Genomic DNA, 16,357 nt, shown 5'->3' with positions numbered 1-16,357 from the left:
CATTTCTTCCACGTTGTCCATTTTATTGGCATATAATTGCTGATAGTAGTCTCTTATGATCCTTTGTATTTCTGTGTTGTCTGTTGTGATCTCTCCATTTTCATTTCTAATTTTATTGATTTGAGTTTTCTCTCTTTGCTTCTTGATGAGTCTGGCTAATGGTCTGTCAATTTTATTTATCCTTTCAAAGAACCAGCTTTTGGCTTTGTTGATTTTTGCTATGGTCTCTTTTGTTTCTTTTGCATTTATTTCTGCCCTAATTTTTAAGATTTCTTTCCTTCTACTAACTCTGGGGTTCTCCAATTCTTCCTTTTCTAGTTGCTTTAGGTGTAGATTTAGGTTATTTATTTGACTTTTTTCTTGTTTCTTGAGGTATGCCTGTAGTGCTATGAACTTTCCTCTTAGCACTGCTTTTATAGGGTCCCACAGGTTTTGGGTTGTTGTGTTTTCATTTTCATTAGTTTCTATGCATATTTTGATTTCTTCTGTGATTTGTTGTTTATTCAGAAATGTGTTGTTCAACCTCCATATGTTGGGATTTTTAATAGTTTTTCTCCTGTAATTGAGATCTAATCTTAATGCATTATGGTCAGAAAAGATGCTTGGAATGATTTCAATTTTTTTTAATTTATCAAGGTTAGATTTATGGCCCAGGATGTGATCTATCCTGGATAAGGTTCCATGAGCACTTGAGAAAAAGGTGAAATTCATTGTTTTGGGGTGAAATGTCCTATAGATATCAAGTAGGTCTAACTGGTCTAATGTATCATTTAAAGTTTGTGTTTCTTTGTTAATTTTCTGTTTAGTTGATCTGTCCATAGGTGTGAGTGGGGTATTAAAGTCTCCCAGTAATTACTGTGTTATTGTTAATCTCCCCTTTCATGCTTGTTAGCATTTGTCTTACATATTGCGGTGCTCCTATATTGGGTGCATATATATTTATAATTGTTATATCTTCTTCTTGGATTGATCCTTTGATCATTATGTAGTGGCCTTCTTTATCTCTTTTCACAGCCTTTGTTATAAAGTCTATTTTATCAGATATGAGTATTGCCACTCCTGCTTTCTTTTGGTCTCTATTTGTGTGGAATATCTTTTTCCAGCCCTTCACTTTCAGTCTGTATGTGTCTGTTGTTTTGAGATGGGTCTCCTGTAGGCAGCATATAGAGGGGTCTTGTTTTTGTATCCAGTTGGCCAATCTTTGTCTTTTGGTTGGGGCATTCAACCCATTTACGTTTAAGGTAATTATTGATAAGTATGATCCCGTTACCATTTACTTTATTGTTTTGCGTTCAGGTGTATACACCCTTTTTGTGTTTCCTGTCTAGAGAATATCTTTTAGAATTTGTTGGAGAGCTGGTTTGGTGGTGCTGAATTCTCTCAGCTTTTGCTTGTCTGTAAAGCTTTTGATTTCTCCTCCGTATTTGAATGAGATCCTTGCTGGGTACAGTAATCTGGGCTGTAGGTTATTTTCTTTCATCACTTTAAGTATGTCTTGCCATTCCCTCCTGGCCTGAAGAGTTTCTATTGAAAGATCAGCTGTTATCCTTATGGGAATCCCCTTGTGTGTTATTTGTTGTTTTTTCCTTGCTGCTTTTAATATTTGTTCTTTGTGTTTGATCTTTGTTAATTTGATTAATATGTGTCTTGGGGTGTTTCGCGTTGGGTTTATCCTATTTGGAACTCTCCGTGTTTCTTGGACTTGGGTGATTATTTCCTTCCCCATTTTAGGGAAGTTTTCAACTATTATCTCCTCGAGGATTTTCTCTTGGTCTTTCTTTTTGTCTTCTTCTTCTGGGACTCCTATAATTCGAATGTTGGAGCGTTTCATGTTGTCCTGGAGGTCTCTGAGGTTGTCCTCATTTCTTTTAATTCATTTTTCTTTTTTCCTCTCTGATTCATTTATTTCTACCATTTCTATTTCACTAATCCTATCTTCTGCCTCTGTTATTCTACTATTTGTTGCCTCCAGAGTGTTTCTGATCTCATTTATTGCATTATTTGTTATATATTGACTCTTTTTTATTTCTTCTAGGTCCTTGTTAAACCTTTCTTGCATCTTCTCAATCCTTGTCTCCAGGCTATTTATCTGTGATTCCATTTTGATTTCAAGATTTTGGATCATTTTCACTATCAATATTCGGAATTCTTTCTCAGGTAGATTCCCTATCTCTTCCTCTTTTGTTTGGTTTGGTGGGCATTTCTCCTGTTCCTTTACCTGCTGAGTATTCCTCTGTCTCTTCATCTTGGTTATATTGCTGCGTTTGGGGTGGCCTTTTAATATTCTGGTAATTTGTGGAGTTCTCTTTATTATGGAGCTTTCTCACTGTGGGTGGGGTTGTATCAGTGGCTTGTCAAGGTTTCCTTGTTAGGGAGGCTTGTGTTGGAGTTCTGGTGGGTGGAGCTGGGTTTCTTCTCTCTGGAGTGCAGTGGAGTGACCAGTAATGGGTTATGAGATGTCAAAGGTTTGGAGTAGCTTTGAGCTGCCTGTATATTGAAGCTCAGGGTTGTTTTCCTCTGTTGCTGGAGAATTTGTGTGGTATGTCTTGCTCTGGAACTTGTTGGCCCTTGGGTGGAGCTTGGTTTCAGTGTAGGTATGGAGGCATTTGATGAGCTCCTATTGCTTAATGTTCCCTGAATTCAGGAGTTCTCTGATGTTCTCAGGTTTTGGACTTAAGCCTCCTGCTTCTGGTTTTCAGTTTTATTTTTACAGTAGCCTCAAGACTTCTCCATCTATACAGCACCGATGATAAAACATCTAGGTTAAAGACGACAAGATTCTCCACATTGAGGTACACCCAGAGAGGTTCACTGAGTTACATGGAGAAGAGAAGAGGGAGGGGGTAGTTAGAGGTGACTGGAATGAGATGAGGTGGGATCAAAAGAGGAGAGAGCAAGCTAGCCAGTAGTCACTTCCTTATGTGTGCTCCATAGTCTGGACCGCTCAGAGGTATTTACGGAGTTATACAGGGAAGAGGAGAGGGAGGAAGCAGACAGAGGTGGCCAGCAGGATAAGAGAGAGGAATTAAAAGGAGAGAGACAAATCCTGCCAGTAACCAGTTCCTTAGGTGTTCTCCACTGTCTGGAACACACAGAGATTCACAGAGTTGGGTAGAGAAGAGAAGGGGGAGGAAAGAGACAGAGGCCACCTGGTGGAGGAAAAAGGAGAGTCCAAAGGAGGGGAGAGTGGTCAAGCCAGTAACCTCGCTCTCAGGTAAAATTGGGTAGTGAAGTTTGGGTTTTTAAATGTATAAAATTGACAACAAAAACCAAAAAGCAACGATTAAAAATCTAGAGTAGAAGTTGGATTTTCAAAAATACAATATAAAAGAAAAGAAGCAGCAGGAAAAAAGAAAAAAGAAAAAAAAAAGCCACAGGAATTATTTAAAAACTCCAACAACAACCACATAAAGTCTATATATGGTGTTTGCCTTAAAAAAATAGTCTTTTTTTTTTTTGAAAAGTAATAGTAGGTTATAGAAATAAAAATTGGAGGAGAAATAGAAGACTTAACAATTTTAAAAAAAGTTAGAAAAAAAAGCAAGAAAAAAAAGGGGGGGAAAAAAAGGAATGATTGTAAAAATAGTAAAGATATATCTTGCCCTTCTCTGATGTTGTGGGCAGTGTGGGATCACTTCCAAGGTGGTTCCCTCTGTTGAACTTCTTCTGTTTGCTGGTTTTTTAGGCTCACTAATTCAGTCGCACTGTGGGGAGGGGGGATGCTGCAAACAAATAGCACTGTCGTGTGCACACAGTGTCTCAGCCCCGCTGGACCTGTACCTTCTCGCAGCGCACAAACCGCTCCGGCTCTACGATGCTCAGCCGGGAACTGTCTGAGACAGACCCTAGGCTGCGTGCACCTCCCCCGTCTAAGCCGCTCAGGTTCAGTGCTCAGGTAGCCCTCAGAGGCTCAGATTCGGTTGGGACTGCGTTTTGTGCCCTTCCCAGGTCCGAGTAGCTCAGGAGTTTGGCGAGCGCGGTTGCTGCGATTTGTCACCTCTTCTGTCTCTGCTGCTCAGTTTTCTGGGTGTACTGCTGGCGCCCCTTGTGAGGCAGATGGTGACTGTCCAGCACCCCCAGAAGTCTTAGCAAAGAAGCCTTCTTGCAGTTTGGTAGGTAGAGTCTCTCCGGGGCTGCAATTGCCCCTTTCCAGTCCTTACGGCTCTGGCTGCCTGTCCCCGGCGGGGGATGGTCTGCAGCCGGCTTTTTCCGCTCCGTCCTTTGTTCTGTGCTCAGTCCTGGTGGTGTCTTATGTGCGAGCTTTTCGCGTGGTAGCTATCCCACAGTCTGGTTTGCTAGCCCAAGTTAGATCGTTCTGGTTACGCGTGGGGCATTCCTGCCCGATTCTTACAAACCTCTGCAGCCCACGCCTCCCATGCTTCCCTGCCCTGCCCCCACTTGCTAGTGGCAGATGCAGGCGTCTGTGCTGCTTTTCCCCTGGGGGAGTTACTGTTGGGCTTGTAATCTGTTTTCGAAGACAATGGTCTGCTTTTCTGGTTGCCTGATGTCCTCTGCCAGCATTCAGAAGTTGTTTTGCGGAGTTTGCTCAGTGTTGAAATGTTCTTTTGAGGAATTTGTGAGAGAGAAAGTGGTCTTCCCTTCCTATTCTTCCGCCATCTTAGGACCGCCCCCTATTTCTCTATTCTTTAATTGTTGCAACTTACATTTCTTTGTATCTTGAAAAAGTCAAATATTAATATAATTATAATTATGATGAGTGTTATTGAGTATTTGAGCCTTAAAATAGGGACAGGAAGCATATTTTGTGAGCAAGTCAAAAAGAAGGGCATGGTCAGAGTTTATTTTTCCAAAAGAAAGTATGGAATTGTGAGAGTAGAACAAAAAAGCAGATTGATGATCACATGGCATCAAAAGTGGATGTGAAATATGGATAGGCGCATGTGTCATAAAAGGTTGGCTTGCCAGTTGAGTTCTATTCATGACCGGAAAGAATGAAGAGTCTTAAAGCAGAATGTCTGTGTCTGTTTGACAAGAAATACAGATTAGAAATTTCTAGAGGGTGTGAAGGATAGCAGTAAGTTAATGGAGCAATCTTTCATATTTCACCAAGCAACCCAAAATAGGTCCAGTGGGACTGCAGCAGGGGACTCCAGCTGTACTGGAAGCCTAGATTGTATTGCCCTCTGGAATTCCTCCTACATGATATGTTCATCAAGGAAAAGAGTTGACAAAATCTTCATTCCCAGCCCTGTGGTGATGGTACTTGGACTCCCACTGAGCCAGTGTGAAGAAAAAACTCAGAGAAGGAAATCTGTTAGCATCAAATAAGTGATAAAGCAACCAGACTTACTGATAATATGTGAGCATGTCTAACACGTTCCATCTTAATGAGACGATCTTAGTTAATGCGTTCATTACTCCTTTTAAATTTTGTAATGTTAACAAAGTCTCCCATAGAAATGCTTCTTCTTGGTCCATGTAGGGTGTTTTGCAGATAAAATCAAAAGCAATCAAAGCAATCTTCACAGACCATCAAGAGATACACACTATTTAAGTGATTTCAATTCAAGTGATATTTTCCAAGGTCTTTTCACAAGTCTGAATTAGTCACTGAAGATGAACTGTAGGCTTAATTGCAGGTGCTATTGTGTACAATATTGCTCATCTGCACAATATCTATTCTCCCTTCCTCTATGCTAACAAGTATCCATCTCTTACCCACAGGGTCATGTGCTTCAGGGCAACTGCTAATACCTGCTACAGTCCTTTGCCCTCACTCGGCACCCTCAGCTTCATGTGCAGGCCTGTTTATTCTGAAAGCATGCTAATGATTAGTTGGTAGGTGCTTAGCCCTGAATCATTCTTCCAGCAGGAAAATAGAAGTCTACAAATGACTTTTCGATAAGAAAAGTTAGATGGGTAATTACCAGTGTAAGCCACTGATGGTAAATAAGGAGTAGGAAGAGAAAACCTATGGTCTTTCTGCTTCTGGCAAAGAGAACCTGTAGGTGACAATGGTTCTATTCACAGCAGAGGAAATGGGACAGAGGTCTCTTGGATTGTTCTTACCCAGTGACAGGCAATTCTGTCAGGAGCAGCGCTGGATTACACTGCTCTCCCCTTTTCAGTTCTCCAGGAAAAGAGGCAATAGTGGCTTTTTGCAGTTACCTATCTCTAAGTCACTTCCATGGCCCTATTGCTCACTCTGCCCTTGTAATAGATTCATTACCAGCAGCCTGTGTTTCTTTTTTGTCTTGGGCACTGATTGATTCTAAGAGTAATTCCACCCTCCTGCCAGTGATAGGCTTAAATGTAGCTTGTGCTCAGTCATGTCTGACTCTTTGAGACCCTGTGACTTGCAACCCACCAGGCTCCCTTGTCCATGGGGTTTCCCAGGCAAGAATATCGGAATGGATTGCTATTTCCTCCTTCAGGGGATCTTCCCAACCCAGAGAGCAAACACAAGTCAGATTCGATCCAGGTTGGACGGGAGTCTCTTTTGTCTCTTGCATTGACAGGCAGATTCTTCGCCATTAGCACCACCTGGAAAGCCAATAGGCTCGAGCATAGACATATAATGTGCAGTCTGTGCCAGTGAGAGTACAGGAAATGTTTGCTGGTAATGTGCAGGATCACTTTTCTTCTGTTTTCTGGGATGGTTTCTTTCCAGTAGCTTCTCTTTTTCATGCTTTCTCTAGACGCAGTCATGCGCCCACATTCTATAGTCATTTCACTGCCCTCCTGACAATTAAGTCCACACACAGAGGAAAGCAGTTTCCAGAGAACTCCAGAGGAATAACACCTGATCAAGGTCATCCTGATATGCACTCTACTTCTAGACTCCCAGTGATGGGAAACCATAAATGTCCTTATTTTTCAAGTCATTAGGAGATGCGGTTTCTGTTATTTTCTGCTACCTGATACAGGCATAATCTACTAGGATGTTTGCAAAATTTGTGGATCCAGATGAGTCAATAGGCTGACATGTTGAAGTGCTCTGCAAGTCTTAAGGTAAAGTCACAAACATTGTGTGCTCCATCTCAGGGTATATAGAGATTATAGTGACATTTGAGGCTTCTTTGAAGTTCACTTGAATTCTAAAAATTTTTCATATAGAACAGACCTGCAGAAAACCTATTAGACTATATTTAAATGTTAAGGATATCAGATACCAGATAATCTTTCTTTTAGTTAAAGAAGACTGATCTAGAATTTCAGATTAAGTGGCTCAGGAAAAGTTTCAAAGCCCCTGAGAAATTTGGAACGCATGGTCTTTTTGTTGCAAAGTTAACTTTGTTGAGAATTTAAAACCCAAGTTTTTCTGCTTATTACTTTGACATCACATTAATGGTAGACTTTCCTCCCAGGCACCTTTCAAAGTCCAAAGTTACTATCCTAGTCTATTCCTCTCTCTGAAGCATCTCCTTGATTGATTAATCATTAATGCTCTTGATTTCACTTTCCAAGTCAGCTTCCATTGTCATCTCCATTCCAGCCATCAGCTTTGGGCTAACAAACTTCATCTCATTGTCCAGCTAACCCTTTTCCTAATTCGTGTTGGGCTTAATGATCTTCTACCAACTTAGCTCAGATCATATGGTCATCCCATTACCCAATGGCTTTGAATCAACTTCAAGTAAAAACAAATTTATAATCAAAAAGCAACTCATTTTTCCAGTATTATCTCTCTCTTTTTATGACCTCTCCTCCATTTATAATCCTTACACCCTACATTTACCTGAGATATACTCTAGGCTGTATGTTGTCACCCTTCTTATTTAACTTATATCCAGAGTATATCATGAGAAATGCTGGGCTGGATTAAGCACAAGCTGGAATCAAGATAGCTGAGAGAAATATCAATAACCTCAGATATGCAGATGACACCACTCATATGGCAAAAAGTGAAGAAGAACTAAAGAGCCTTTTGATGAAAGTGAAAGAGGAGAGCAAAAAAGTTGGCTTAAAGCTCAACATTCAGAAAATGAAGATCATGGCATCTGGTCCCATCACTTCATGGGAAATAGATGGGGAAACAATGGAAACAGTGGCTGACTTTATATTTTGGGGCTCCAAAATCACTGCAGATGGTGACTGCAGCCATGAAATTAAAAGATGCATACTCCTTGGAAGGAAAGTTATGACCAACCTAGACAGCATATTAAAAAGCAGACACATGACTTTGCCAACAGAGGTCCATCTAGTCAAGGGTATGGTTTTTCCAGTAGTTATGTATGAATGTGTGAGTTGGACTATAAAGTGAGCTGAGCTCCAAAGAATTGATGCTTTTGAACTGTGGTGTTGGAGAAGACTCTTGAGAGTCCCTTGGACTGGAAGGAGATCCAATCAGTTCATCCTAAAGGAGATCAATCCTGAGTGTTCATTGGAAGGACTGATCCTGAAGCTGAAACTCCAATCAATATTTTGGCCACCTGATGCGAAGAACTGACTCATTTGAAAAGACCCTGATGCTGGGAAAGATTGAGGGCAGGAGAAGAAGGGGATGACAGGATGAGATGGTTGGATGACATCACCAACTCAATGCACATGAGTTTGGGTAAACACCGTGAGCTGGTGATGGACAGGGAGGCCTGGTGTGCTGTGGGCATGGGGTCACAAAGAGTTGGACACAACTGAGCAACTGAACTTAACTGATACTCATTTTTTTACTTAAATAACACAATTATATTCATATCTCCATGCCAAGTCTAATACTGTCTGTTTTTCTGGTAATCTCACCTTACTATACCTTATGAAATCTTGCTCAAATATTCATTTTAGGATATTGATACATTTATTGATAGTGGTTGTACCAATTTACATTCCAACCAACCTATATGGAAAAAGAATCTAAAGAAGAGTGGATATATGTGTACATATAACTGATTCACTGTGCTGTACAGCAGAAACTAACACAACATTGTAAACTAACTATTGTTGTTGTTCAGTCACTCAGTTGCATCCCGCTGTTTGTGACCCCATGGACTGCAGCACGCCAGGCTTCCCTGTCCTTACCATTTCCCAGAGCTTGCTCAAATGCATGCTCATTGAGTTGGTAAAGCCATTCAACCATCTTGTCCTCTGTTGTCCCTTTCTCCTCTTAGCTTCAATCTTTCCCAGATCAGGATCTTTTCCAATGAGTCAACTATACCCCAATAAAAATCAACTTTAAAATATATTTGTTGAAACCTGTCTATGTCCTAAACACAGTTTAAGGCATTAGATAGTCCAAATTGTGGCAATAAACATGTCACTGAGTGGGGAATATGTACATGTATACAATTAAATAAAATATGCTAAGTCCTATAACAGAATTATGTTAGAATCTCTATGGGAACATGGATGAGACTGCAATTTGCCTTTGAAACAAAATCTAAACACTACCACATCCTTTGAAGTGCATAGTCTAAACCTCAACCAGAATCAATCGCTCCTGTTTTTGTGTTCTTAAAGCATTAGTCCACTATGCTATCATTTTCAAGAGTAAATACTACCTCTAAGCATCAGTTTCTTTATTTGAGAATGAAGATTAGAATAGCATATACCTTTTTTTTTTCAATTTGTTAATGTGGTGAATTACATTGATTGATTTGCAGATATTGAAGAATCCTGAATCGCCAGTCCAAGTCTGACGTAGGGTGCAGCATGCTTGGGGCTGGTGCATGGGGATGACCCAGAGAGTTGTTGTGGGGAGGGGGGGGTCATGTTTGGGAATGCATGTAAGAATTAAAGATTTTAAAATTAAAAAAAAAAAACAAAACTCACTTAAAAAAAATAAAATAAAAGATCCAAATGAGAAGGGAAACAATTTTCTAGGAAAAAAAAACAAAAAAAGAATAGCATATACCTGGTAGAGGTGCTGTGAGGTTGAAATAAAACAATTCATCAAGTGGTGGAGATGATGTGAAGAAAAGAGAATCCTTATACACTTGATGGGAATGTCAGTTGGTAAAGCTACAATGAAGCATAGTAACGAAGTTCCTCGAAAACTTAAAAACAGAACTACCGTATGATCCAGGTATTCCACTTCTAGATATTTATCCAAAGAACATGAAAACACTAATTTAAAAAGATGCATGCATTTCTATGCCCATTGCAGCATCTTTAAAGACAGTCAAGACATGAAAACAATCTAAATGTTTATCAAAGGATGAATGGATAAAGAAAATGCAATATATGTACATATATATACATGTTATATACACGCACATATATACACACAATGGAATACTATGCAGTCTTAAAAGAGAAAGTTGTCTTGCCATTTATGACAACATGGATGGACCTTGAGAGCATTAAGTGAAACAAATCAGACAGAGAAAAAAGAGTCAAATACCATATGATTTCACTTGTAGATAGAACCTAAAAAACACAAAAATTGTGTGTTTAAAAAACACACTTAAAAATTAAGTGTTTAAGAAACTTAAAGAAGTTGTGGAATATATATATATAGAATGGAATATCACTCAACCATAAAAAGGAACAAAATTGAGTCAGTTGTAGTGAGACTGATGAATCTAGAGCCTGTTATGCGGAGTGAAGTGAGTCAGAAAGAAAGACAGATATACATAATAAAGCATATATATGGAATCTAGAAAAATGGTACTGATGAACCTATTTGCAGGGAAGGAATGGAGACACAGATGTAGAGAACAGAGCTGTGGACACAGCAGGGGAAGGAGAGGGTGGGACCAACTGAGAACATAGCATTGACACTTATACCCTACCACGTGTAAGATAGATAACGAGCGGCAAGCTTCTGCATAGCACAGGGAGCCCAGCCTGGTGCTCCGTGATGACTTAGAGAGGCAAGGTGGAGATGGGAGTGGAAGGGAGGCTCAAGAGGGAGGATTTATATGTATACATACATACATATACACACATACATATATATGTATGTATGTATACAGTTATGACTGATTCACAGTGTTATATGGCAGAAACCAACACAATATGGTAAAACAATAATCTTCCAATTAAATTTTTTTAATTTAAATAAAAACAAAGAAAATTTAAAAACAAAGCCATAGATACAGAAAACAGATTGGAGATTACCATAGAGGGGGGGTTGGGCATCGGGTGAAATGAGTAAAGAGGTCAGCTGTATAGCGACAATGTTAACTAGACTTATTGTGATTGATCATTCTGTAGTACACACAAAAATTAGAGTATCATAGTGTACACTTGAAGCTAGCATAACCTTATATACCAGTTTCACCTCAATTAAAATGAAAGTGAAGTCGCTCAGTCGTGTCCAACTCTTTGCGACCCTGTGGACTGTGGCCTACCAGGCTCCTCCATCCACGGGATTTTCCAAGCAAGAGTACTGGAGTGGGTTGCCATTTCCTTCTCCAATTAAAAAAACACCTCAATTAAAAAAACACCTAAAATACTTCAGCAAATTATTAAATGTTCAATGCATCTTTGATAGTATTGTATCTTAGTCAATATCATCAATTTCTTAGGATAGGGAGTATATCATAATCATTTTGTACTCCCATACTTATTGCAGATCCCATAGGGAATAGTTTGAATAAAACAATAAATAAGTGAACACATGAATGAATGAATGAATGGGTCATTTTATAATGTATACAGAGCAAGCCTAAAACTGGTCCAGCTATACTGTTCAGTGTCCAAATTACTGACATTTTATTTTAGTATGAAAATTCTTTTCCCATTAATCAACTTTTATCATAGAAAATGACCCTGACTTCAGGGACTACTTACAGTAGAGAATGTTAACAGGCCTTTCAGTAGCAGCAGTTAACCTCGTTGCCCATTGATGGATCAAGAGCTAATTCCCAAACTATTTTCAAGCCAACCTGGTAAGAACATATTATTTACTCAAGGAACACTAAGTTATTTGGTGTGATTTCAACGGGAAAAAAAAAAAAGGATACTTTGAGGAAGAACTCTTGGTATAAATAGGGTTTGCTCAAAATTGTATGGGCAATGCTTCTGTTCATCTCCTAGTACAGAGGCTAGGAAATAGTTCTTTAGAACTAGCTCTGTTTAATATTTTGCTTATTTCTGCTGTTCTCATTGCAGATCTGAATGACAGTATAATCAGGCAGAACTAAAGCATAATTCCAGCCAGAAAGGGCAGAGGCGATTATGCTCACAGATAAAGTAAATGAATTCTAATTCATCCAGGGGAAAAATGTTCAGGTTACAAGACAATGACTGCCTTTTTTTTTTTCCCCCAAGCAAGTGGAAGGTTTATCAGTGACAAATGCTCACTTAGGTTTCTTTTCTGAATCCATTTGTCTACACTTATAAAGGGGAAATGTGGAGAAATGGAATTTTCATATTCTATTTATAATGACTTTCAAAGATGATTCCATCTTTTAAAGCCCATCCCTTTTGTTGATAGAAAATGCTCACCTCTCTCAGGCACCTAAGACAGAAGTTTCTTTTGTGTGTTGTGGGAACAGAGAAATTATTTTAAATTATAACTTTTTAAATTTAAGATGGACCCTAGGAATTTATCTTAAAACATAGTAAATACCTTAATTATGTTTGTTGCTGGGTCACATTAGTTTCATTCCACTGGTGCAGGTACCCAGTGAAATGACACTTGTCCTAAATAGCCATTGCATTGAAACCAGAAGAACTGGAGTGGAAACCTGGAAATGAGAGGTAGCATGCTTTGCCCCAAGTCTAAGATATGGAGATAAGAACACGGAGCTTGGGAGCAGGCTGTGAAAGGGATATTGGGAAGGATTATTTTACATATTTACTCCAGTTACATACTAAGAGTTCAAAATGCTTACAACAAGCCAAGATAAATAATGGTTAACAGCTTGTTTCTCAGACAAGAAACTTCCTTTATTATAGTCATGATTGAGAGATGCCTAGTCATGAACTTGATCTTTCTTTTAAATTTTGCTTGATTTTTGTTCTTATTCTATTTACACATATTTCAAGATGTATTTCTTATTTTTAATTTTTATTGGGATATAGTTGATTTACAAGGTGGTGTTCATTTCTGTTGTACAGCAAAGTGAATCAATTATACATACACATGCATCCACTCTTTTTTAGATTCTATTCCCATATAGGTCACTACAGAGTACTGAGTAGAGTTCCCTGTGCAATACAGTAGGTTCAGAGAAGGACACTTTTAAAACTCAGACATAATAGTATTATCAAGCGTAGATGAAATGACAATATTTCTTCAATAGTATTCAAATTTTCACCATTGTCTGGTAATTTTCTAAAAATGTGTCTGAATCAGGATGTAAATAAACTCATATCTGTTGTGATTGATTAATATATCTCTACCACATCTTTTAACCTATAAATTACTTCTCCCACCCTTTGCTTTCCTGTAAAAAATGTTTATTGTTTTTCCTGAACCAAAGCACACTTTGTGAACATAGTAATAATTAATAAATGCTTATAGAAAAAAGGATAAAGGATTCAGATAAAACACAGTTCACTAGATATTGCACTGTCCTGACTTGTGTTTGAAAGATAATTCTTTCAAGCATGAGTGATTTTTTGTTTTTGCCTTTCACTTTCCCACAGTTTCTCATTCAGTTCTTCTTTTAAATTATTATTTATTATTTTTATATGATGAAAATTGAAGATAATACAAAGAAATGGAGATATATCCCATGTCCATGACTTGGAAGAATTAATATTGTTAAAATGCCTAAACTATCTAAACCATCTACAGATTTAATGCAACTCCTGTCGAAATTCCTATCACATCTTTCACAGAACTAGAACAAATAATTTTAAATTTTATATGGAACCATAAAAGGCCCCAAATAGCCAAATTAAACTTGAGAAAGAAGAACAGAGTTGCAGATATCATGCCCCCTGACTTCAGACTCTATTACAAAGCTACATTAATTAACGCAGTATGGTACTGGTACAAAACAGACACATAGATCAGTGGGACAGAACAGAGAGCTCATTCAGCTCTTTTATTCAGTTCCACGTGGTGAGAAGGCAAAAGAAGCCCTATCATATGTGCTCACCAACCTGACAAACTCATGTCCCTTCTCTTTGCTCCTTTCAAGTCTCTCAACGTTTTATAATTCACAGATTAAACCACTGGGGCCTTTCCTCCCCAAATGAGGACACTAAGAGAAACTTAAAGGTAGTAACTGTTCTTAACTGATCTTCCTATCTCTAGTTGCTAAAACCCTTTCCATCACACAGTATACACTCACTGAACATCTATTATTGTTGATTAAAATCATAACTAATATGAGTCCTTATAAAAATCTAAAGATTAAGGAAGAAAAACCAGATATAATTGACCAAGGTTAGCATTTTTTCTCACATGTGGTTTCTAGTTTTCATCAAATAAGCAACACCAAATAAGTGTTACCTGTTTGAAACACAGTGTGCTTTCAGTTTAAGAATAGCTGTGTGTTTGTTTGTTTGTTTGTTTGTTTGGTACCTATGTGTATGCAAGGCAGCCTTGTGCTTTTTAATTAATTAACTCCAATTTTACATCTTGCACAAAGGATAGTGCTATGGAATGTGGAACAAAACATGTTCCCAGAGACAGTATCAACACCAGTGTCTCAGAGGAGAGAGCTGAATACAGCGGCAACTCTAAACTAGAGTTTGCTACAGAACTGTGCAGGAGTAAAAATAAATTTACAATCTGAGAAGAAAGACTATGATTCCACTTCTGATCAATAGTGAAGAGCTCTGCCAAAGAATGGATGAGGACTGAAGTTACTGTTTTTAAACATATCCCTACTTTCCAGTCATTGCTCGTAGTGAGAGGCTGCTGCCAGAGACACAGTGGTGCAAAATAGGGCATATTTTAAAGTGACAGGACAATTTTCCATGGACCTCCCTTATGCTAGAAGCAAGCTCTCATCCCAGCTAAAGCCAGATCAATTTAAAAACTCCAAATAGTACTTTAACTTTCTCACCTAAGCCTCTGAGATAAGCACTTATATCCCAATTAATATTTTCATTGCTGTAAACCTAAGGATTCAAAGCACAACTTTCATTTATTGTCAGCTGGCCCAAAGAGTGAAAATAGAGATAGATTAACCTTCCAGATGATAAAAATGGGGTAATGATGCAGACTGTTAGTCGCTCAGTTGTGTGCAACCCTGTGCTACCCCTTGGACTATAGCCTGGGTTGCTCTGTCCACGAAATTGTTCCAGGCAAAAATCCTGGAGTGAGTAGTCATTCCGTTCTCCAGGAGATCTTCCTAACCCAGGGATCAAACCCGGGTCTCCTGCAGATTCTTTACCATCTAAGCTCCCAGCAAAGTCCTAGACTATAGCAAGTACAGAGTTAAAAATTAGGTGCTCAAGCTCCTCAGAGATGTTTGGTATAAAATGAATTGAGGTTCATTCTAGGAAAGTAAATACTAATGGACTTGAGCAAGAAGGATTAGGGGAAAAAAAAAGTATTTAGTGGTAAAAGGGTAATTGAAAAAGGTATGACCTAAAACTCCTTTGATGCTAATGGAGTTATGAATCATTTGTTGATCTTTCTTCTATTTTTCCTTCCAGATATCTGTTCTGCCTCCTGTCCCTGATTTCACATTTAAATTTTAGCCTCTGATGTGGAAATATTCATAGTTGCATTGAATGTACAAGTACTAACTCATCATCTTCTAATTCCTCAAATACCATTTATAATACAAAATACAAGATAATAGAATTAGATTATTGTTGAACCCATCTAGTTGTAAGAGGCGATAGCTTGGTCAATACATGTACCTCATTTATGCTATATTGGGATGAATAATTTTTCTAGAATTAGAATACTATCAAAAATTACTCTAGAAACTGTCACATATTACTGGTCACCTAAAAAACATTTAAAATCGATTCTAAAGCATCTGGAATAATGATTGTAGCAGATGCTGTCACAACCTCTCCTGTCTCTTTTTCCTATACTAGAGGTTAAGGCCAAGATCCCTACTCCACAGTATGTTTCCCATATCTCTGGGAAATCACCTGGCCCCTCAGGGCAGGACAGAAAAGCCAGAGGCCTAATGTTCCCAGAAGTGACCATCAAACAGTAATAGGTGGAAAGTTGTGAACAAACACACCAACATCCATACCTTTCAGTGATACAATTGTATGGAGTTTTCTGCACCACTGATCAGAGTGGCCCCAATGGGACAGGACTGAAATTGCCCATGATATTGATGCAATTTGAATGGTTTTCACTACCTCTGTTTCTCTCTTCTCCACTCCCTCACTGCACGCTCTGGAATTACCTTCAATTATATTGCCAGGATCCAGGCCCTTGTCTTGAGGTTTGATTGGAGGAGTACTCAAATTCGAATAAAGCTCTCCACTGCTATGATTGAGTGCCACCAGAAATGATAATTCACTACCATTGAAATAGTACTTCTATGGTTTCATTCATTCACTTAAAAACATCATAATTTTGTCT

Source organism: Ovis canadensis, chromosome 19 (assembly GCF_042477335.2).
Source record: "Ovis canadensis isolate MfBH-ARS-UI-01 breed Bighorn chromosome 19, ARS-UI_OviCan_v2, whole genome shotgun sequence".
Taxonomy (NCBI): domain Eukaryota; kingdom Metazoa; phylum Chordata; class Mammalia; order Artiodactyla; family Bovidae; genus Ovis; species Ovis canadensis.
Note: the sequence above shows the minus strand (reverse complement) of the source record.